Below are 25,604 nucleotides of genomic sequence, written 5' to 3' on the forward strand. Positions count from 1 at the left end.
TGTCTACCTGATTATTGCTGTTCATACACATGATAGACAAAGAGCATTCTAAATTGAGATCCAAATCGTTGTAGCTTTCAGACATGACAAATTTGCAGTTTGAGTTTTACTGAGTTGTCAGTTAAAACAAAAATACTTTTTGAACCCTTATCATGGAACCCAGAACAATATGAACACTCTAACCAAGGTCATGGAGAGTGAGGGGTAGCCAGAATGGTGGTGGAGCTATCCTACCATCCCAAGCTGAAGCTGCCTCAGAGGTATACCACGGCTGTTCATGTTGCATCTTCCTGTGCTTCAGTTTTCCTTAAAAACTAATAATAGAGTTGCTGTATGATCCAACAATTGCACTCCTGGGCATATATCTAGAAAAAAACTATAACTCAAAAAGATACATGCACCCCAGTGTTTACAGCACCACTAGTACCCAAGACATGAAAGCAATCTAAATGTCCATTGACAGATGAATGGGTAAAGAAGATGTGGTATATATACACAATGGAATACTACACAGCCATAAAAAAGAATGAAATAATACCATTTGCAGCAACATGGCTGGACCTAGAGATTATCATAGTAAATGAAGTCAGAAAGATAAAGACAAATACCATATGATATCACTTATATGTGGAATCAAAAATATGACACAAATGAACATATTTATGAAACAGAAACAGACTCATATAGAAAAAAACTTATGTTGACCAAAGGGGAAAAGGGGTGGGGGGAGATAAAGTAGGGGTTGGGATTAGCAGATACAAACTACTATATATAAAATAAACAATAAGGTCGTACTGTACAGCATAGGGAAGTATATTCAATATCCTGTAATAAACCATAATGGAAAAGAATACGAAAAAGAATATGTATATATATGTATAATTGAATCACTTTGTTGTACACCAGGAACTAACACAACATTGTAAATCAACTATACTTCAATTAAAAAAAAAAACAACTATGTACTGCTTAAAAGAGACATGCTTAGAAATATAAAAATTAGCTTCTGCATACATATATTTTATTATTCTATATAAAAGAAAGTTGGAAAACTCTTTTAATATCAGAATAAGATAAAATGTTTAGTTAAAAACTGACATTTCATAATGATAAAAATTGGGGGATAGCAGAAATATATAGCAATTCTAAATATTAAGGTCGCATTAACATAATTTCAAATACATAAAACCAATTAGACCTGCAAAGGTAAATAAATACATCAACAATTACATTTGGGAATTTTCAGATAATTATCAGTTACATATAGAAAAAGTAGACTGAAAATTAGAAAATGTATAGAAAATTTTAACAAAAATGAAGTCAACAATCATGCCCTAATTGTCATATAAACAACATTGCATCCAACAAATGAAGAATAAAGATCTCTTTAGATTGCTCAAAGATAACTGAATGAAACTGAATATATGCTGATGCATAAAGCAAGTATCAACATTTCAAATGAATGAAATCATAGAGTATGTTTCAGACCCAGTGGAATTATGATGGATATCATGACAAAAGGAAAGCTAGAATTCCCACCAATAATTTGAATTCATATAATACATTTCTCATAACTTTTATTTTTATTTATTTATTTATTTTAACATTTTTATAAGACTATAATTGTTTTAAAATGGTGTGTTAGTTTCTGCTTTATAACAAAGTGAATCAATTATACATATACATATGTGCCCATATCACTTCCCTCTTGCATCTCCCTCCCTCCCACCCTCCCTATCCCACCCCTCTAGGTGCTCACAAAGCACCCAGCTGATCTCCCTGTGCTATGCAGCTGTTTCCCACTAGCTATCTATTTTACGTTTGGTAGTGTATATATGTCCATGCCACGCTCTCACTTTGTCCAAGCTTACCATACGCCCTCCCCATATCTTCAAGTCCATTCTCTAGTAGGTCTGCATCTTTATTCCCGTCTTGCCCCTAGGATCTTCTGACCATTTTTTTTTCTTTTTTTAGATTCCATATATATGTGTTAGCATACAGTATTTGTTATTCTCTTTCTGACTTACTTTACTCTGTATGACAGTCTCTAGGTCCATCCACGTCACTACAAATAACTCAGTTTTGTTCCTTTATATGGCTGAGTAATATTCCATTGTATATATGTGCCACATCATCTTTATCCATTCATCTGTTGATGGACACTTAGGTTGCTTCCATGTCCTCACTATTGTAAATAGAGCTTCAATGAACATTGTGCTACATGACTCTTTTTGAATAATGGTTTTCTCAGGGTATATGCCCAGTAGTGGGATTGCTGGGTCATATGGTAGTTCTATTTTGAGTTTTTTAAGGAACCTCCATACTGCTCTCCACAGTGGCTGTATCAATTTACATTCCCACCAACAGTGCAAGAGGGTTTCCTTTTCTCCACATCCTCTCCAGCATTTATTGTTTGTAGATTTTTTGATGATGGCCATTCTGACCGGTGTGAGATGATATCTCATTGTAGTTTTGATTTGCATTTCTCTAAGGATTAATGATGTTGAGCATTCTTTCATGTGTTTGTTGGCAATCTGTATATCTTCTTTGGGGAAATGTCTATTTAGGGCGTCTGCCCATTTTTGGATTGGGTTGTTTGTTTTTTTGATATTGAGATGCATGAGTTGCTTATACGTTTTGGAGATTAATCCTATGTCACTTGCTTCATTTATAAATATTTTCTCACATTCTGAGGGCTGTCTTTTCGTCTTGTTTATGGTTTCCTTTGCTGTGCAAAAGCTTTGAAGTTTCATTAGGTCCCATTTGTTTATTTTTGTTTTTATATCCATTTCTCTAGGAGGTGAGTCAAAAAGGATCTTGCTGTGATTTATATCATAGAGTGTTCTGCCTATGTTTTCCTGTAAGAGTTTTATACCATCTGGCCTTACATTTAGGTATTTAATCCATTTTGAGTTTATTTTTCTGTGTGGTGTTAGGGATTGTTCTAATTTCATTGTTTTACATGTACTGCTCCAGTTTTCCCAGCAACACTTATTGAAGAAGCTGTCTTTTCTCCACTGTATATTCTTGCCTCCTTTATCAAAGATAAGGTGACCATATGTGCGTGGGTTTATGTCTGGGCTTTCTATCCTGTTCCATTGATCTAAATTTCTGTTTTTGTGCTACTACCATACTGTATTGATTACTGTAGCTTTGTAGTATAGTCTGAAGTTAGGGAGCCTGATCCCTCCAGCTCTGTTTTTCTTTCTCAAGATTGCTTTGGCTATTCGGGGTCTTTTGTGCTTCCATACAAATTGTGAAATTTGTAGTTCTAGTACTGTGAAAATAGCCAGTGGTGGTTTGATAGGGATTGCATTGAATCTGTAAATTACTTTGGGTAGTAGAGTCATTTTCACAATGTTGATTCTTCCAATCCAAGAACATGGTATATCTCTCCATTTGTTTGTATCATCTTTAATTTCTTTCATCAGTGTCTTATAATTTTCTGCATACAGGTCTTTTGTCTCCTTAGGTAGGTTTATTTTAGATATTTTATTCTTTTTGTTGCAATGGTAAATGGGAGTGTTTTCTTAATTTCACTTTCAGATTTTTCGTCATTAGTGTATAGGAATGAAAGAGATTTCTGTGCATTAATTTTGAATCCTGCTACTTTACCAAATTCATTGATTAGCTCTAGTAGTTTTCTGGTAGCATCTTTAGGACTCTCTATGTATAGTATCATGTCACCTGCAAATAGTGACAGCTTTACTTCTTCTTTTCCAATTTGAATTTCTTTTATTTCTTTTTCTTCTCTGATTGCTGTGGCCAAAAGTTCCAATACTATGTTGAAAAATAGTCGTGAGAGTGGGCAACCTTGTCTTGTTCCTGTTTTTAGTGTAAATGCTTTCAGTTATTTACCATTCAGGACGATGTTGGCTGTGGGTTTGTCATATATGGCCTTATTATGTTGAGGAAAGTTCCATCTATGCCTTCTTTTTGGAGGGTTTTTATCATAAATGGGTGTTGAATTTTGTTGAAAGCTTTCTCTGCATCTATTGAGATGCTCATATGCTTTTTCTCCTTCAATTTGTTAATATGGTGTATCATGTTGATTGATTTGTGTATATTGAAGAATCCTTGTATTTCTTGGATAAACCCCACTTGATCATAGTGTGTGATCCTTTTAATGTGCTGTTGGATTCTGTTTGCTAGTAGTTTGTTGAGGATTTTTGCATCTATGTTCATCAGTGATATTGGCCTGTAGTTTTCTTTCTTTGTGACATCTTTTTCTGGTTTTGGTATCAGAGTGATGGTGGGCTTTTAGAATGAGTTTGGGAGTGTTCCTCCCTTTGCTATATTTTGGAAGGGTTTGAGAAGGACAGTTGTTAGCTCTTCTCTAAATGTTTGTTAGAATTCGCCTGTGAAGCCATCTGGTCCTGAGCTTTCGTTTGTGGGAAAATTTTTAATCATAATTTCAAATTCAGTGCTTGTGATTGGTCTGTTCATACTTTCTATTTCTTCCTGGTTCAGTCTCGGAACGTTGTGCATTTCTAAGAATTTGTCCATTTCTTCCAGGTTGTCCATTTTATTGGCATATAGTTACCTTTAGTAATCTCTCATGATAGTTTGTAGTACTGCAGTGTCAGTTGTTACTTTCCCTCATTCATTTCTAATTCTATTGATTTGAGTCTTCTCTCTTTTTTTCTTGATAAGTCTGGCTAATGGTTTATCAATTTTGTTTATCTTCTCAAAGAACCACCTTTTAGTTTTATTGATCTTTGCTATGGTTTCCATCATTTCTTTTTCATTTATTTCTCATCTGATCTTTATGATTTCTTTCCTTTTGCTAACTTTGGGGTCTCTTGTTCTTCTTTCTCTAATTGCTTTATATGTAAGGTTAGCTTGTTTATTTTAGATGTTTCTTCTTTCTTAAGGTAGGCTTGTATAGGTATGAACTTCCCTCTTAGAAGACCTTTTATGGCACTCTATAAGTTTTGGGCTGTTATGTTTTCATTGTTATTTGTTTCTAGGTATTTTTTGATTTCCTCTTTGATTTCTTCAGTGATCGCTTGGTTATTAAGTAGTGTGTTGTTTAGCATCCATGTGTTTTTATTTCTTACAGATTTTTTCCTGTAATTGATATCTAGTCTCCTAGCATTGTGGTCAGAAAAGATACTTGATACGATTTCAATTTTCTTAAATTTACCAAGGCTTGATTGGTGACCCAGGATATGAGCTATCCTGGAGAATGTTCCTTGAGCACTTGAGAAGAATGTGTATTCTGTTGTTTTTGGATGGAATGTCCAATAAATATCAGTTAAGTCCATCTTATTTAATGTATTATTTAAAGCTTGTATTTCCTTATTTATTTTTATTTTGGATGATCTGTCCATTGGTGAAAGTGGGGTGTTAAAGTTCCCTACTATGATTGTATTCCTGTCAATTTCCCCTTTTATGGCTGTTAGTATTTGCCTTATGTATTGAGGTGCTCCTATGTTGGTTGCATAAGTATTTACAATTGTTATATCCTCTTCTTGGATCGATCCCTTGATCATTATGTAGTGTCCTTCTTTGTCCCTTGCAATAGTCTTTGTTTTAAAGTCTATTTTGTCTGATATGAGAATTGCTATTCCAGCTTTCTTTGATTTCCATTTGCATGGTATATCTTTTTCCATCCCCTCACTTTCAGTCTGTATGTGTCCCTATGTCTGAAATGGGTCTCTTGCAGACAGCACATATACAGGTCTTGTTTTTCTATCCATTCAGCCAATCTATGTCTTTTCGTTGGAGCATTTAATCCATTTATATTTAAGGTAATTTTCCATATGTATGTTCCTATTACCATTTTCTTAATTGTTTTGTGTTTATTATTGTAGGTCTTTTCCTTCTCATGTGTTCCTGCCTAGTGAAGTGCCTTTAGCATTTGTTGTAAAGCTGGTTTGGTGGTGTTGAATTCTCTTAGCTTTTGCTTGTCTGTAAAGCTTTTAATTTCTCTGTCAAATCTGAATGAGATCATTGCTGTGTAGAGTAATCTTGGTTGCAGGTTTTTCTCTGTCATCACTTTAAATATGTCCTGCCACTCCCTTCAGGCTTGCAGAGTTTATGCTGAAAGATCAGCTGTTAACCTTATGGGGTTTCCCTTATGTGTTATATGTTATTTTTCCCTTGCTGCTTTTAATATTTGTTCTTTGTATTTAATTTTTGAAAGTTTGATTAATATGTGTTTTGGCATGTTTCTCCCTGGACTTATCCTGTATGGGACTCTCTGTGCTTCCTGGACTTGATTAACTATTTCCTTTCCCATATTAGGGAAGTTTTCAACTATAATCTCCTCAAACATTTTTTCAGTCCCTTTCTTTTTCTCTTCTTCTTCTGGGAACCCTATAATTCGAATGTTGGTGCATTTAATGTTGTCCCAGAGGTCTCTGAGACTGTCCTCAATTATTTTCATTCTTTTTTCTTTATTCTGCTCTGCAGTAGTTATTTCCACTATTTTATCTTCCAGGTCACTTATCCATTCTTCTGCCTCAGTTATTCTGCTATTGATCTCTTCTATAGAATTTTTAATTTCATTTGTGTTGTTTATGACTGTTCGGTTGCTCTTTAGTTCTTCTAGGTCCTTATTAAACGTTTCTTGTATTTTCTCCATCCTATTTCCAAGAATTTGGATCATCTTTTCTATCATTATTCTGAATTCTTTTTCAGGTAGACTGCCTATTTCCTCTTCATTTGTTAGGTCTGGTGGTTTTCTGCCTTGCTCCTTCATCTGCTGTGTGTTTCTCTGTCTTCTCATTTTGCTTAACTTACCGTGTTTGGGGTCTCCTTTTTGCAGGCTGCAGGTTCGTAGTTTCTGTTGTTTTCGGTGTCTGTCCCCATTGGCTAAGTTTGGTTCAGTGCATTGTGTAGGTTTCCTGGTGGAGGGGACTAGTGCCTGTTTTCTGGTGGATGAGGCTGGATCTTGTGTTTCTTGTGGGCAGGTCCACACCTGTTGGTGTGTTTTGGGGAGTCTGTGGCCTTATTATGATTTTAGGCAGCCTCTGTGCTAATGCATGGTGTTGTGTTCCTGTCCTGCTAGTTGTTTGGCATGGGGTGTCCTGCACTGTAACTTGCTGGTCATTGAGTGGAGCTGGGTTTTAGTGTTGAGATGGAGATCTCTTGGAGATTTTCGCCATTTGATATTACATGGAATTGGGAGGTCTCTTGTGGGCAATGTCCTGCACTTGGCTCTCCCATCTCAGTGGCACAGCCCTGATGCCTGGCTGGAGCACCAAGAGTCTGTCCTCCACACAGCTCTGAATCAAAGGGAGAAAAAACAGAAAGAAAGAAAGAAGATAAAGTAAAGTAAAATCAAATAAAATAAAGGTATTAAAATAAAAAATAATTATTAAGAAAAAAAATTTTTATGTATAAAAAAATACAAAAACGGACAGACGGAATCATAGGACAAATGGTAAAAGCAAAGCTATACAGACAAAATCACACACAGAAGCATACACATACACACTCAGAAAAAGAGAAAAAGGGAAAAAAATATATATCGTTGCTCCCAAAGTCCACCTCCTCAATTTGGGATGATTCATTGTCTAGTCATGTATTCCACAGATGCAGGGTACATCAAGTTGATTGTGGAGATTTAATCCTCTGTGCCTGAGGCTGCTAGGATACATTTCCCTTTCTCTTCTTTGTTCGCATAGCTCCCGGGGTTCAGCTTTGGATTTGGCCCCGCCTCTGTGTGTAGGTCGCGTGAGGGCATCTGTTCTTCGCTCAGACAGGACAGGGTTAAAGGAGCAGCTGATTCGGGGCTCTGGCTCCCTCAGGCCAGGGGGAAGGAGGGGTACAGATTGCTGGGAGAGCCTGCAGCGGCAGAGGCCGGCGTGACGTTGTACCAGCCTGAGGCACGCCGTGCATTCTCCTGGGGAAGTTGTCCCTGGATTACGGGACCCTGGCAGTGGCGGGCTGCACAGGCTCCCAGGCGGGGTGGTGTGGAGAGTGACCTGTGCTTGCACACAGTCTTCTTGGTGGTGGCAGCAGCAGCGTTAGCGTCCCATGCCCGTCTCTGTGGTCCGCGCTGATAGCCGCGGCCTGTGCCTGTCTCTGGAGCTCCTTTAAGTGGCGTTCTTAATCCGCTCTCGTGCACCAGGAAAAAAAGAGGGAAGAAAAAATCTCTTGCCTCTTCGGCAGCTCCAGACATTTTCCTGGACTCCCTCCCGGCTAGCTGTGGTGCACTAGCCCCTGCAGGCTGTGTTCACGCCGCCAACCCCAGTCCTCTCCCTGTGATCCGACCAAAGCCCAAGCCTCAGCTCGCAGTCCCGCCCACCCTGGAGGGTGAGCAGACAAACCTCTCGGGCTGGCGAGTGCTGGTCGGCACCAATCCTCTGTGCAGGAATCTCTCCACTTTGTCCTTCACACCCCTGTGGCTGCGCTCTCCTCCGTGGCTCTGAAGCTCCCCCCTCCACCACCCGCAGTCTGCCTGCGAAGGGGCTTCCTAGTGTGTGGAAACCTTTCCTCCTTCACAGCTTCTTCCCACTGGTGCAGGTCCCGTCCCTATTCTTTTTTTTTTAAAGAAGATGTTGGTGGTAGAAGTTTATTAATTAATTAATTTATTTTTGCTGTGTTGGGTCTTCGTTTCTGTGCGACGCCTTTCTCTAGTTGTGGCAAGTGGGGGCCGCTCTTCATTGCGGTGTGCGGGCCTCTCACTATCGCGGCCTCTCTTGTTGAGGAGTACAGGCTCCAGATGCGCAGGCTAAGTAGTTGTGGCTCACGGGCCTAGTTGCTCCACGGCACGTGGGATCCTCCCAAACCAGGGCTCGAACCCGTGTCCCCTGCATTAGCAGGCAGATTCTCAACAACTGCGCCACCAGAGAAGCCCCCGTCCCTATTCTTTTGTCTGTTTTTTCTTTTTTCTTTTGCCCTACCCAGGTACCTGAGGAGTTTCTTGCCTTTTGGGAGGTCTGAGGTCTTCTGCCAGCGTTCAGTAGGTGTTCTGTAGTAGTTGTTCCACATGTAGATGTATTTCTGATGTATTTGTGGGGAGGAAGGTGATCTCCACATCTTACTCTTCTGCCATCTTGAAGCTCCTACCCTCATAACTTTTAGATTTAAAGCAAACATCACAATGGAAGTGAGTAAATTTGACATATCAAAATTTGGGCAATGCAGTTATATTTCACTAATAGGAAATTTAGAGCCATAATGCCTACTTTAAAAAGGGGACTGAACATCAATTATCCAAGACTATGATAAAGTTAGAAAAAAATCAACAAATCATACCTAAAAGTAGCAAAAGGTAGAAAACAATACAGAAATGAACAGATATTATTAAAATTGAAAATCAACCTATGATAGAGGTGATTAACTAAGGCACCGTCTGCCTTAGTTCTTTGTAAAGACCAATACAATTGAGAAATGCCTGGAACCTCTGGCAAGAATGATCAAGGACGAGAGTAATAAGTAACCAATATCATAAATGTGAAAATGTTACTAAATATATCTCTAATTTTAGAGAAATTTATAAATCTGGTTGTTATTATGAATGTTAGGTCAATAGTTTTGGAAACTAACTGTATACGCTCTAGAAAAATAAATTTACCAGAAGCTCACATAAGATAAAACATTAGAATTGTTGGTATATATTTAATATTAAAATTAGTGACTTTATATAACTCTAGGCCCAGATTGGTTCACTGATGAATTCTAACAAATATTTAAGGAGGGAATAGCATCTCTCTTTATAAAATCTCTAATAATTAAATAAGAAGAGGAGAAAAGATATTTCTCAACTCTTTATGAAATCAACATTGCTTTGATATCAAAACTTGACAAGTTCATGGTAATAAAAATACAAATCAGTCTTATTCACGAACATAGAAGCAAAAATCCTAAACAAATATCAGCCAATAAAACTCAGTGGTTTAAAGAGGCTGTTACATCAAGAACCAAGGAGGTAGTATTCTAGGAATTCCAGAATGGTTTGCTATTTGAAAATCTCTCAATACAGTTCAGTATGTTAATATACTACTACTAATAAAAATGATATAATTATTTCAAAATATTCAGAAAAATAATTTGATATTATTCAGTACCCATTCATAAGCAATCATTGGAAACTAGGATTAGAGGATAACTTTATTAAGATGATAACTATACTTAGCGTATTCAGAATAGATCACATATATCTGCGAATTTTAAAAAAAGTCTGCTTTATTCACATAGTACTTCATCTCCTTACAAAGCTGTATGTAATTTCCTTTGTGTTGGGAACCATGTTATACAATTAATTTTGTGTTTTTCTTTGGCAAATACAAATACTGGGAAAATAGTACACAGTTAATTACAAAGTCAGTGCTTTTTCATCTCTTTACTTGGAATTCTGTTGATTCATATCTTTGTATTGCTAATTCCTTCTCTTTATTCTGATTTACTCAAAGATCATCTTTTCAGGTAGGAGTTCTCCAAGCATCTTGGCCAAAATGATTCTCTGAGGTCTCTCTGAACAAGTATTCAGCTAAGTTACCAGGGATAAAAATAATCACCATATGTGATTACACATTCATACTTGCATGTCACAATATTTTTTGAGTGCTTCTAAGTGTCAAGCGTTCTTCTACTTACCAAGGATAGAGTAGTGATGAAAACACAATCCCTGATCTGCTTTATTTTGGAAGGAGTGAGACAGTTAAAATAACAAATATTAAAACTTCAGAAAATGACAAAGACTCCTTGATAATAAATCACAGTAGCAGATATAAAACAAATTGTTGTAGTACTTTTCATCCTTGGGTTCTTCCTTTCAGTGGCCACCTAAGATTAATAATATATGTTTATAATTCAAGAAAATACATTGTGATAATCACTTTTGGTTTAAAGATACATGCTCCCAAAAAACAGTGAAAGGAGATTATATACATATTTTTATGGTAATCCTTACAACTAAATTAAAAATAAAGTCTATGTGTTTTGATCAACATTTTAAAATAATAGTACCACATACTGAGGACTTTCAAGTATATTTAAAACAATTTTAATGGATTATTTAGTAGAAGTTCTATATTAATAATATCACTTTTCCTTTCCTCTAACCTCCAGAATTTATACTACAATTTGTAGAGCACATACTTCTTTTTATAAAGCTCTTGTCATTTTGTAGTGGTGCATTACTAATCAGACAATTATTCCATACTGGTAAAACATTACTTAAAGTATTTATTATAGCTCGTAGACTATTAAAGTTACCCAGTTATAAATTGCTTACATTACCTAAGGTGTCATTTGCTACACAGTTCAAAACTACTTGTCCTTTCTCAAAGCAAGTGTTGCATAATTATAGTAAGTGACTGCAATTATAAACACATAACTTTCAAGAATGACATTTATTGACTTAATTGAAGTAAATTTCGATGAAATTTTTTTCCTCAAACATAAAATTAATAAAGACTGTCCTTTGTAGAAAATCTCAATCATGTACATTTTGTAATTTTTACCTCCTGTGTTCATTTATGTATTCTTTTGTTCAATGAATACTTTTAGAATATTTAGTATATATAAGGAAATGTACACAAGAAAGTCAACAGAACCAGCACTATAAGGTAATGGGTGTTAATTAAACTGTCAAGCAAGTGGCATCTGTGGCTTATTATTAGGAGTAGAAGTCTGAACACTTCTGTCCACTGCATTTTGATATCAGAGTTGCCAGAGAAAACACAATGCAGTCAAGCATTGGATGGAACAATGATTTACTCACCTAGAGATAAGGCAGAGCAAGATTAACTTCATTAGTGGGTGTCAGTACCCCATTGCCAGCAGGTCCCTCCCAGCAGTGGACACAGGGCAATTAACCTGCAGAAATCCCTCTTGTGCTGCAGCAAAATGATCCTGTCCCCTCCTGGCAAGGGACAGATATAGTAGTGGGTTGGCCAGGTACCATATGAGGCACATGCTTAAGCAAAACAAAGAAATACACATTGAGTCTGAACAGCAAAAGCCATTCCCACACAATGTGATAAATGCAGCACAAGCTGTGAGGTTTCTTTATCTCTTGGTAAAGAAGTGTTCCTTCCTCAAGGCCCATTCTTATGTGGCCAAGTAGAAACCCAAAAACTGCATGTAGGATATTGCCTTTCCCAACAGAATTCCTGCTGAATTCATGCTCAGTGGGAGCCACCTAGGAGATTGGCCCACCCATATGCAATCTTAGCTTGGCTTGGTAAATGTATGGTGACTAAATTGAGAGAGACTACATTCTACGATAATCCATATTGGTCAGATAATATGGAATTCTACCTTATTTTTAGCATCGTATCTTAGAAGAGCATTACCGTAAGACTGTACATAGAGAAAAATATTCAGAACAGTAAGAATGGAAATTTTCGTTTAAGGCAGAGTTGAAGGAGTTGGGGATGTCTAGTGCTAGCCAAAGAAAAATAAAATGCATATTGAGGAAAGATAAAGGAAGTATAATTTGTGCTAAATTTCTCATAATAAGGGTGCAATTCTCAATAAGGTTCTAATTTACATAGTAATTTATATGTAAATACAAAATAAATTTACAATAATTAATAAAAATGTTTTAAAGAGACAGAAACATAGAGTTAAAGTAGACAAAAAATACTATAAAAGATATAAATGGGAGATGCTCTCTGGAAGTAGCCGGTGGTGAAAGGAGCATGGTGGGCAAAGATGATTCAGGCAATTCTGGTTTTCAATAATCACGGGAAGTCCCGGCTGGTCCGCTTCTACCAGCGTTTCCTAGAAGAAATTCAACAGCAGATTATTTGAGAGACCTTCCATCTAGTTCTCAAGCGGGATGACAACATCTGTAACTTCTTGGGGGGTGGAAGTTTGACAGGTGGCTCTGACTACAAACTGATTTATCAGCATTATGCTACCCTCTATTTTGTATTTTGTGTGGATTCATCAGAGAGTGAACTTGGACCTCATCCAGGTTTTTGTGGAGACTCTGGATATGTATTTCAAAATGTTTGTGAATTGGATTTGATCTTCCACATGGATAAGGTGCACTACATTCTTCAGGAGGTGGTGATGGGTGGGATGGTGTTGGAAACAAACATGAATGAAATCGTGGCTCAGACTGAAGCTCAGAACAGGCCAGAGAAATCCAAGGGTGGCCTTTCAGCAGCGCCCGCCCGGGCCGTGTCTGCCGTGAAAAACATCAACCTGCCAGAGATGCCTCGGAATATCAACATTGGCGATCTCAACATCAAGGTCCCCAACCTGTCCCAGTTTGTCTGAGGGTGGAAGATGGCTGAACTGAGTCCTTGGAACCAGCAAAGCTGAGCCAGTCCTGCAGCAAAACCCGCTCTGTGCCCTGGAGGAGTCCCACCTCGGGCAGTGGCCCCTGCTGTCCTGAATCGGGAAGGAGTCCTGTGTCCACTGCCAGCCTGTGCTTGCATCTCACCTATGGAGCACATGCCTAGTGGCTCTACTAGAGTTGGCACAGCCAGAATCCTTTTGTATAGCCACAATGTCTCATCACCATCTCCTGTGGCATACACTCCCCACTGCCACAGTCCTGGCTCTGCTCTCCCAGGTGTTTATGTGCAGGACACAATCCAAATCATAAGCCTGTTGTTTGCCTGCCCCCACATTTCTGCCAATAGGGAGGGCACACCCCCACAGCCAGATGGGTCCCCCTCAAAGGGGAGAGGCCCTGTGTCTGTAGAAGGCAAAGCTGACAACATGTGGAACATAGAATTATGACTCTTCCAGGTTTAAAATACATTCTCCTCCCGAGGAGCAGAGGGGTCAGTTATGAATGATGAGTCTTCTTTGTCCAGGAAGCCCACTGCTGTCTACACCAGCTTCTGGAGCACGAGAGCATGAGCTGGGGTCATGTGTTCTGGACCTGGCACAGGGGAAGGCTGGGGACATGGGCTGCCTGCTGGCTGAGACCGGTGGCAGTGCAGCATTTTCTCCCCAGTGTGCGAGGGGTCCCTGCCTGAGCTCACTCTGGGCATTCCCTGTTCCCCTCAGATGACAGTCCTCTAGAGCTAGCTGTGGAAACCTGTATATGTTCATGTGTGATTAGAGTCTTTCTTCCTGTGGTTAACTTAGAGCTGAAGCTGCTCCTCGAAGTAGTGCCTCTTACTCCTGTGCTGCCTCGGGGCCAGGTCTCAGGTATGATGTTGATCTCCCTTGAGATTAGGGAGCTCGCTGCACCATCATGGTAAAGCCTCCCGGCCTGGGGACTTCTAGTGCCTGCTGGCCGGTGGCCCAAACTGTTTCCTCAGGCCTCCTGATGCTGTCGCAGAGCCCATCTGAGATGGTGCCCGGCAGGACCGTGGTCAGGACCACGTCTTTTCCCGCTTTGAACAGTGCTTCCTGTGCTTGGTGCCCTTTGCTCCCTGTAGCCTCTTAACCTCAGTCTTTCGGAACATCTCTGTTCCGAGATAACCTCAGAGATGGGCAGTGTTGATCAGAATGTAGGCCCTCTTATGTTGGAAGAGGGAAATGTAGATTAATATATCTATCTGATGTTAAAACCTCTGATAGTCTTTTAAAGAATTTATTTATTTTTTGAACAAACATTTCAGCATATTCACATCCCTCTCACATTTGCTGAAAGTGATATAGGAACAAAGAAGGGAAACGATATTTATTTGGCACCTACTGTAAGGTGGCATGAGCGAGATCCTTCCACAATCCTTACAACAGACATTGTTATCTCCATTTTGAAAGTCAAGAAAGTAAGACTCAGAGAGGTCAAGTAACCTGCTTTAGGTCACAAGGGCTAAGAATTGAGACTGTCTGTCTGCCTAAATCCACAGTTCATTTCTTTTCACTGCTCAAATGGCTTCTCCCAATTTTATTTTCTTTCTTATGGATAAGGAAACCTCAAAAAGTTTGGGTAGCTTCTCAGAAACTGTGATAAAAACCAGCTTGGTAGCCAGTGACAGCATCAAAGAGTGTAAGCTGGGGGGTCCTCCACATGCCTCCGTTGAACTGGTGAGGAAGCAGAAGCCCAGAGTGTTGTGTTAAGTGTTGTATCAAGGGTCACAAAGCTAGAACCAAGTCATTTTTCTCTTTTTAAAAATTTTTATTAGGGCTTCCCTGGTGGCGCAGTGGTTGAGAGTCCACCTGCCGATGCAGGGGACACGGGTTCGTGCCCCGGTCCGGGAAGATCCCACATGCCGCCGAGCGCCTAGGCCCATGAGCCATGGCCGCTGAGCTTGTGCGTCCGGAGCCTGTGCTCCGCAACGGGAGAGGCCACAACAGTAAGAGGCCCGGTTACTGCAAAAAAAAAAGAATTTTATTGGAGTATAGTTGATTTACAATGTTGTGTTAGTTTCAGGTGTACAGTAAAGTGAATCAGTTATATGTATACATACCAAAAAAAAAGATATAAATGATGTATTTAATGAATAAATCCAAAAGACATATATTGAATTCACATCCTGAAAGAAGGAGTGAACTTTCTTTTCAAGGGCTCATGGAGCTTTATAAAACTTCAATAGATTAGAAATTTTAATAACTGAATCTTTAACAGAAACCTGGAAAACAAGAACATCAGAAAAATGAACATTAAAAAACATAAACTATCCTTAATGATTATTTTGTGGCAAAAAAGAAAAATTGATCCTAACTTGCCATACACTTTGTAAATAATAATAAACATGTCATAATTAAAACTTTGAAAATTAAGTAAAACAACCCTCAGCGGGATATTTATAGCTGAAATATTTAGATTAATAAAAGGAAATAATTTATTTAATTGAATTATCTAATCATTTAAAAGGGTTAGACAAATGATCAACAAAACAAACCAAAGGACCTGAAGAAAGAGCACAGTGAAGTTAAAAACAAAGGTTAGTGAATTGAAAAACAATGATCACATTTTAAATATTATTCATTTTTTGAAAATGAAAGACAGCTAAGCCTATTAAGAAAAAATAAGGAGGAAAGTGGTATTAAATTGTACATGAAAAAATAAACTCTAAACTCTGTAAAAAAAACTAGAGAAAATTAAATATTTTATACCAAATGTAATTCTAAGAATGGACTCCAAAAATATTGGGATAGTAAACTGACCAAATATTCTGGAAGAAAATTATGATGCCAGGTACACAGAGCTCTTTGCCCCCATGTCAACCCCTTCAAATCTTTCGGAAATATAAAATGCTTCTACTACTTAAACTGTTTCAGAGTTGAGAAGAGGGAAAATTACAAATCATTTTTACAAAGGATGTATTATGTCATTGTATCAAATTCCACAATAATATGCAAATGAAAAAATACCACACACTAGCTTTACTTTTGAAAAATGTGAAAGTACTCGAAACACATTAAAAGAAAGAAATCATCATGTGAGATTGATTCTAGTAATAAAATGTAGAATTTATTATTCAAAATCTGCTATTTTCAGTTTATCAAGATTGATCAAAGGAGAAGTGACATTAAAATTCTCTATAGATGCTTAGAAAGCAGTTGACAAAAATTAATATCCATTTCTGTTAAAAAAACTTTTTGGAATACATATGCACACACACACACACACACACACACTGAAAGCCACAATTATGCTTAACTGTGAAATACTAGGTCATTACTGCTAAAGGTAATGATGCCCAATATTGCCACTGTTTATGTACACTTTCTGGAAGAATTTGACAATGCAATTAGGTAAGAGAAAGACATGATTGCTATAAACATTGGAAGGAAATTATCTAACATTATTTGCAGATGATATGGATTTATACCTGGAAAACATGAGAAAGTCAGTTGAAAACCCCTTGGAAACAACAGAAGAATTCAATAGGGAGCTATTTACAAGATTAAGATATAAAAAGCAATAGCTTTCTTAGATAAACATTTTAAAAATAACTGGTGACCTCTCTGCAATTGGACCTGTTAAAGCAGAGATAAGTAACCAACTACCAACGATAATGTAGAAAGACCCCTCTGAATGGGAGCACAATTATTTTGGATGAATTCTAAACTTTTAGCCATGAGTTTGGGGAATCTGACCCTAGGAACAAAGGCTTTTGACCCTAGTGGCATAATTCCTATGATTCAGCTTCCTGTAGAACCTGCACCTATTCTGATAATTCTTGTATGTGCAATGATTTTTGTTGAATTCTTCATTCTGCACTCTGGTCTTGGTGCCTGAGTGTCTTCTTGGACATTGAACCTTGGCCCATTGCTCTAATCACCTGAATATACATATTTTAATTCCTGTCTCTGTTATTGATATGAACTTAGCTTGATTCTGACAAATAGACCATCCCAAATTGTAAGTTTTTTGATGGCATGGATTTTTGTCTTCATGTTAGAGCTTCAACATGTATTACAAGGTCTGACACATAATGGGCATTAAGTAAATAATTATGAAAAGAATATATACAGTTGTCCCTCTGTATCTGAGGGGAATTGGTTACAGGACCCCCTCTGGATACCGAAATTCATGGATACTCAAGTCCCTTATGTAAAATGGCATAGTATTTGCATGTAACCTATGCACATCCTCCTGTATGCTTTAAATCATCTCTATATTACTTATAATACCTAATACAATGCAAATCCTACATAAATAGTTGTAAATACAATGCAAATGTAATGTAAATAGTTGCCAGTGCACCTCAAATTTAAGTTTTGCTTTTTGAAAGTTTCTGGATTTTTTTTTAATATTTTTGATGCACAGTGGTTTAAATCCATTGATGAGGAACCTGTGTATAATGGAGGGCCCATTGTACACTGATTTGCTACATAATTCAGATTCACAAGTTTGTTTTTAAGATGAGGACTTTTCCCAGTTTCACTCTGCATAGCTGCTTCCAGGCTTCTGTCCCAAATTTGTGGTTTGGAGCTTTGCTCCTATTCATCCTGTCCAAAATTATTTCTTCTAACCTAGAGTTTCTTCACTGGGGATTCATGCAAGCCCAGAAAGCCTAGATGAAGGGTTCAGTTTTTGATTTTTTTTTTACCACTACCCTAATTGTACTCAAAAGCTTTTATTTATATGCATATATTACTAGTTTTATAGTTCACAAATTTCAACCAAGTTACATTATCTCTCCTTTTCCTATGCTTTGCTTCATCTTGCTGATCACATACCAGTGCCCTCCAGTACTAAACCTCAAATTGGAAACTGACAATGCTGGTACTGTGTTTTATGATAATATATGTAGCATGATATCAATAATTTTTTAGTTGTATGAAGGCTACATCTCCTGGGATGTTGTTCTTCATGGCACACTCTCTCCAAGAAACAGTGTAGCAATTATAAATGAATTTTATAAAATTTTTACCACATTAAAGATATATTTTCTGCAAATAATAAATCCAATGATCTATTCTCCTTTTATTCTCCATGTGCTTGATCTTTACACATAGTGCTAGATCAAATATCAAAGGTAGGACAATATTCTCATGGTATTGACCAAACAGGACCCACTTACTTATATTAAAAATTTGGTTATTTTTCTTTTTTTAAAATTAAAGACTTTTGTTTTGGGGGCAGTTTTAGGTCTACAGCAAAATTGAGAGGAAGGTGCAGATATTTCCCATATACCCCTTACTTCCACATGTGTATAGCTTATCCATTATCATCATGTCCTACCAGATTGTACATTTGTTACAATAGATGAACCTGTCTTGACACATCATAATCATCTAAAGTCTGTAGTTTACATTAGGGTTCGCTTTTGGTGTTGTACATTTTAAGGGTGTGGGCAAATTTATAATATGGGTCCATCATTATAATATCATACAGAGAAGTTTACAATCCTTTGTGCTCCACCTATTCATTTCTCCCTTTCCACTAATCCCTGGCAATCACTGATCTTTTTACTATCTCCATAGTTTTGCCTTTTGCAAGATGTCATATAGTTGGAATCATACAATATTTACCATTTTCAGATTAGTTTCTTTCACTTAATAATATGCATTTAAGTTTCTTCCATGTCTTTTCATGGCTTAGTAGATCATTTCCTTTTATCACTGAATAACAGTCCATTGTCCACAGTTTATCCATTCACTTACTGAAGTACATCTTGGTTATTTCCATGTTTTGTAACTTATGGATAAAGCTGATATATACATCCATGTGCAGGTTTCATGTGGACATAAGTTTTCAGCACCTTTAGGTAAATGCCATGAAGTGTGATGTGATTGCTGAATCCTATGGTAAGAGTATGCTTAGTTTTGTAAAAACTACATTAAAATTTCTTGCAAAGTCGTGCCATTTTGCATTTCCACCAGTAATGAATGAGAGCTTCTTTTGCTCCACATCCTCACAAGTACTTGGTGTTGTCAGTGTTCTGAATTTTGGTCATTCTAATAGCTGTGTAGTGGTATCTCATAGTTTTAATTTGTATTTCCCTGGTGACATATGATGTGGAGCATCTTTTCATATGCTTACTTGCCATTTGTGTATCTTCTTTGTTGAGGGGTCATTTAAGGTCTTTGGCTCATTATGATGGAGAAAAGATAGTCTTTTTTAAAAATGGTGCTGTAACAACTGAATATCCACATGTCCAAATGAATCTAGATACAGACCTTATACCTTTACAAAAATTAATTCAAAATGGATTGTAGACCCAACTGTAAAACATAAAACTGTAACACTCCTGGAAGACAACATAGGATACAACCTAGATGACCTTGTATATAGCAGTAACTTTTTAGATACAACACAAAAGTCCTGACCTCTGAAAAAAATAATTGATAAGATGAACTTAAATAACATTAAAATAATGTCTGCTCTGTAAAAGACAATATTAAGAGAATAAAAAGATAAGACACATGCTAGGAGAAAATATTTGTCAAAGAAACATCTGGTAAAGGACTAATATCCAAAATATATAAACAGCTCTTAAAACTCAACAATAAGAAAAGAAACAGTCCAGTTGTAAAATGGGCCAAAGATGCTCCTCAGTTACAGCTCAGGTTTTCCTACCCCAGAACTGATTTCCATGGAGGTTTCTGCATATGAGTCTTTGCTTTGGTAAGCAGTGACTCCCTGTGTTTGCCTGTCTCTCCAATCTTGAGGGCAGTGGTTTGTCCTCTGTCCTCATCTCTCTTAAGAATCCAAAGGGAGCTGTTGATTTTTCAGTTTGTTCATCCTTTTACTTGCTGTTTGAATGGAGTAGTAATTTTTAAGCTCCTTACGGGCAGAACCAGAAACTGGAAGTCTGTCCTGATTTTTTTTTAAAGAACAAATTTATCCCCTGCTTATTGAAAAATTGGTAATATTTTAAAAACAATGTCCTGAATGTCTTATATTTTTTAATTTAAGAAATATATTTTAGTGTTTTTCCACATATGTCAGTATATAGAGAGCATTCTTATATTTTTTTATAACTGTACTTCATTCAATTTTATGTAGGTACCAAACCTATTAGTAAACCTTCAAAATATCTTCCAAAAACTTTCATGTATATCATTTTGCACACACACATACACATATATAAGATAAATATTGATAGGTAGATACCAAATTGACCCTCATAGGAGTTCTATCTATTCAAATTCTCACCAGCAATGCATGAGAGCACTTGTCTGTCTATAGCTACATCAACACAGTGAGGCATCAAATTTTGGATTTTTGCCAGTCTGAAAGGTAAAAATGGTATTTCAATGTATTTTTAAATTTCTATTTATATTATTATAAGTATTAAGTTTGAGCATATTTTAATATATTTAAAACAAATTGGCATTATATATTCTTAACCTGTTACTTCATATCCTTTGGCCATGATTTCTAGGAGCTCTTTGTATATGAAGGTGATTAGCCTTTTGCCCACATTATGAACTAACATTTGTCCAGTTTTTCATTTGTATTTTGACTAACATCCTTATTGTCCTTTTTCTTTCTCATCTTTAATACTATATTTGTATTATGGCCTGTACTAATTTTTCTTTATTGTTCATAATTTAATGAGTTAGCATTTTCTGGATGTCTGTGAAATTTCTTTATGTTATGTGTAAAACCTCCGACCCCTTTGTCTTCCATTCTAAGGAGTTTTTCCATCTAAAAAATTCTCCTCTGCTATTTCAGAGACTGTGTCCTGCATATATGACTGACCTGGGTGATTCTTTGTATTGACCTTCCACATCTACATTTCTGAATCAAACTAGGTTGAGAACAACTTCTATTATATGTCTTGATCAACAGTTTCTGCAATTATTGTTATAACCAGGAGCTAGGATTTTGCCCTTCAGAACATGCTCTTTCTCATCAAGAAGTTGTTTTGCTGGTGCTTTCTTAAATCTGCTACCACTAGTCCCTCTTATCACTGATGATGTAAATATTATTCATTTCCTTCTGTGTGGCATCTGCCTGATCTTCGCTTCTCTTTCCCTTTAGCCATAGTTTGGAGATTAAGGATTATATTCAAAAATATATTTTTTGGGATTTTTCACATTTTTTGTGTTTTTAGTTGACATCCAAATGGTGAAGAGAAGTTTTTTGAAATGTATGTTTTTCATAGCTAAAGCATCAATATATTTTTGAGTACACGTTCTATGACATGTAATGTTAATGATTATATGAATCTAGTCTTTTTAAGATTTGTGTTCATGATATAAACTTTTAGAGCTTTTGTTAGTATTTCCTACTTCGTGTGGCATTATTAGTATTTTGTGATTAGAAAGACTGATATAGACTCAGTAAAATAAATTTTAACAACAAACAAAAGACCTTCAGAAAATGTTAATCTTCATGTACTTTCTACTTGGGTGTAAGAACTTTGTCCCCCAAAATGACACACCTGGTATTTTGACCATCATTTTCAGTGATCTATGTGAATGATAACACTCATGTTTGATATCATATAGGATAATGGGTGTGAGCTATTTTTGTAGCTGACAGTATATTTTTGTAGCTCACGCAGTATATCACATGGTGTTTAGCATACGTAATAAGCTAAAATATTTTTTTCATGGTTTAATGCATGAATGAATGAATGAATCCTAGTGGAAAGTTAACTGAAGATAATCTTTTTTGGTACACATTTGGTTTAGCAGTCTAGAAATAAGGAAAAAGAATAATTTCATTGATAAAAAATACTCGACATCATGAGTTTTCATATGGCTAGTTTAGGGCTAACCAAACTGGGATAACTGTAATTGAAAATGGACAAAAGAAGGAAGAGATGGCTTTAACAGTGTGGAGTTCTTCAATCTTAGTTCCTGGGAGGCAGTTCTGCCACTGTATAACTACAAATGTCAAACAAAACTTTGAGTTTCTCTCTAATTTCCATCTCACTTTTTACTCATTGTGTTACTGTGATCTAAGCCTTAGGGAAACTTGTCTTGCTAATTATTTTAGTCTTAATATTCATAACCAGTAGTGTATTTGTGCTACATGTTAGAAAGATAAGGAAAGTTACTATAAGCACAATCTTCAAATTTTGGTTCTGCAGGGTACATCAACTATCAAGGGGAAATTTTCTTGCCCACTTCTGGAGATAGAAAGCCAAAGGGGAGAGTAGGAAACTCAATTTCTTCTATTCATATACTTCTAAGAGCAAATATGATAGTAATGTTAAATAAATAGATGAACCTTCACCTTTCTAAATTTCAGTATGCTACATATTCTTGCTGCAAAGTAGTTATGCTGGAGTAAAATGCTACTGCGTGAGAGTACATTTTGGTCTCCATGACTTGGTTAGAGAAATTATTTGAGCTTCTATCAGCCAGCACTGCACCTCTCATTCCTTTCAACACAGTCACTGCTTATGCTGATCAAGCCAAAAGGCCTACGTGTTTTCTAATCTCTAAGAATTACACAATTCCTGATAAAAAATGTCATTAGATTATGTAGTGATATGTAGTAAAAAAAAAAACCAAAGTGCATTTTTGATAGTTTGAATACTCTGATACCCAAATTATGGAAAAATTGCAATTATACCAGACAGAAATTTTTCTTCAAATACTTTTGGGAAGAAGATATGAGCTTTATTGTTTATTATATTAGAATAGCATTTGTCCTATAAATTTGTATAAATTAAGTTATATTGAAATATTTATGTTAACTCATGATTTTTAAATACAGTTCAACTTTTTTGAGATTTTCTTAAATCCAACCTTACTTTTTAAGCTACTTGAATTAAGCAAGCATTTATTGAGTCTCTGGGATGTTAACCCATGATTTTTAAAGCCAGATTCAATTTAAAAAATTTATTTAAATTCAGTCTTTTTTTGTTTGTGTGTGTTTTGTTTTTTTTTGTCTTTTTTTTGCGGTACGCGGGCCTCTCACTGTCGTGGCCTCTCCCGTTGCGGAGCACAGGCTCCGGACACGCAGGCTCAGCGGCCATGGCTCACAGGCCCAGCCACTCCACGGCATGTGGGATCCTCCTGGACCTGGGCACGAACCCGTGTCCCCTGCATCGGCAGGCGGACTCTCAACCACTGCACCACCAAGGAAGCCCTCAGTCTTTTTTTAAAAAAACATATCAATTAAATAAGCATTCTCTGAGTCTCTGGGGTGTTACAGTATTCTGTGATAGCATGGGATAAAGCTGAATAGAATTTAGTCCTGCTATCTATCAAAGAGACCACTGTCTTGCTGATAGATAGTGCAAATGCAATAATAAGAAGAAGATGTATTGTGAGGAAAACTATGGTGAATTGTATAGCAAACATAATAAAGTACAAAGATGGTAGGTGTGCTTATCTAAATTTTTCATAATCCAATGATTTTACATGACATCAAATTTTGTAATTCTTGTAGATAAATATTAATATGTATAAGATAAATACAAAATTTAAAGCAGATTATATTTTTCCTCTCAGGATTAGATTTAATCCTTAGTAAAAATGCTACAGTGAAAATGTCTAAATCTAGGTGCTATTCTGTAGTAATGTGATTAGATTGGATCTGACTCTTCTGGAAAAGATTAGGAATGGGATATTCCCTGATTAGTTAACTATGTAAATTTGGCTCATTCTTTTCTGGAATAGAGGTATAACTTGAAGAATTAATCAGATTTCCTTTTTTCTAGAGGAGGCTCACCACCAGACACGTCTTTGTTCAGGGCATTATTGAATCAGTTACATTGTCGTCTTGTATACTTAGGGAGCTGTCATTCAGGACAGTGACTGTATTATTCAGGTAGGAGGAAGTGAAGCAGGAAGGAAACTAAGCAAATTAAGGAACATATATAAATTAAGTTGACTTACTAACACTTTTGAAGAGTGTCTTACAAATTTGCACCCAGTTAGAAGTGTTGCTTCCTCAGCTTTGTTGGATGAGATGCAACAAGCTGTAGCACAGGGGCCAGTTCTGCCCACACAGTTGCTTGTTTTGTTTGATACACACAGTATTTGCCTGCACCAGTTTTAAACTGAGTGTTGATTGCCAACCTTTAATGATCATAAGATTTTGCATTTAACAAAATCAAGGTTTCTGCCTTCACTTCAAAAACCAAAAGTTGTCCTTTGATTCTCCATTTCCACAGTGAATGATCCGTTGAATCTGAGTGTCAGCTGCCTATTTTGGGCAGGTTTATTCACTTCTGTTTTCCACTGTCAACACAAGGCAGGAGTGGTGTGAGTGTCATTTACCATTGCATTTGTACTATTGCTTGTCTTATGCTGGGCCCATTTCATTCATTTTGTGGCAAATTATTTTTAACACACTTCTGATCCTAGAATAAATGGCAAAAATACAAAATATAATTGAAAAATCCGAATATTTATAAATTACACATAGAGACTAGCATAAGTTACCCAAACAGTTGCTTGTGTAAATGCCTTCTGAGCGGATTATTTTGCTCTCCCTGTATTAAAAAATCTTATTTCCAGCTACTCTTTTTATCTCTTTCGGCTTATAAAATTTATATCCAACAGATTGCTGTAGATACAATCTACATTTCCTAAAACTCTCCAGTGCTTTGCTCACTTTCCAGATTTCATATAAACGTACTCCTTTATTCATCTTCCATTCCCATTCCCCAGTCACTCTCTTTATTCTTCTCTGTGTGTTCTTTTGTTCAACTTTTTCCTCTCATGACACTCAGTTCATCCTCAATTTTTATATTAAGAGTGCTTCTCAGTATAAAAAAGAAATTTAGGAACACCTGGGAAAATTTATATAAGTACAGAGTAATTGACAGTGCTATGAAATTATTAAAATTCTTGGTGTGATATTATTGTGGTTATGTAAGAAAATATTTTTATTCTTAGAGATGGATATAAGAATACTATGAAGAAAATGTCAAATTTTGGTAATTGATCTTATACTTCAATATATTATTAAAGGTTAAATCCAAAAGATATATGTATATTTTCTTTATAATTCTATTATATAAATTTGAACTTTTTCATAACAAAATATTTTAAAGGATGTAGAGGTGTATGAGACTTAGATAAAAAGCAATACATTAATATATGTGTATTCAACCCATCATCCCTGCTACATTGTTTTCTCTTCCCTTATTGTTTACAAATTTAGTTTCTAAATTGTTTAAGGATAGGAATTCTCTCATTTATAAACTTTTTATTTTATTTTATTTTTTTATACAGCAGGTTCTTATTAGTTATCTATTTTATACATATTAATGTATATATGTCAATCCCAATCTCCCAATTAATCCCACCACCACACTCACCCGCCCCTCCTTTTACCCCTTGGTGTCCATACGTTTGTTCTCTACATCTGTGTCTCTATTTCTGCCTTGCAAACAGGTTCAACTGTACCATTTTCCTGG

The 25,604-nt window shown here is 36.5% G+C and overlaps 1 pseudogene across 1 annotated transcript; it reads left to right on the forward strand.

The window, feature by feature from the left end:
* The first annotated feature begins 12,615 nt into the window (after positions 1-12,615).
* On the forward strand, positions 12,616-13,357 carry LOC114903128 (annotated as a pseudogene). The gene has a single exon (XR_003795636.1). The product of XR_003795636.1 is annotated as an AP-3 complex subunit sigma-2 pseudogene (transcript).
* Positions 13,358-25,604: the final 12,247 nt, after the last annotated feature.

The sequence above is a fragment of the Monodon monoceros genome, unplaced genomic scaffold (assembly GCF_005190385.1).
Source record: "Monodon monoceros isolate NGI ecotype Baffin Bay Population unplaced genomic scaffold, NGI_Narwhal_1 Super_Scaffold_20, whole genome shotgun sequence".
Lineage (NCBI taxonomy): Eukaryota > Metazoa > Chordata > Mammalia > Artiodactyla > Monodontidae > Monodon > Monodon monoceros.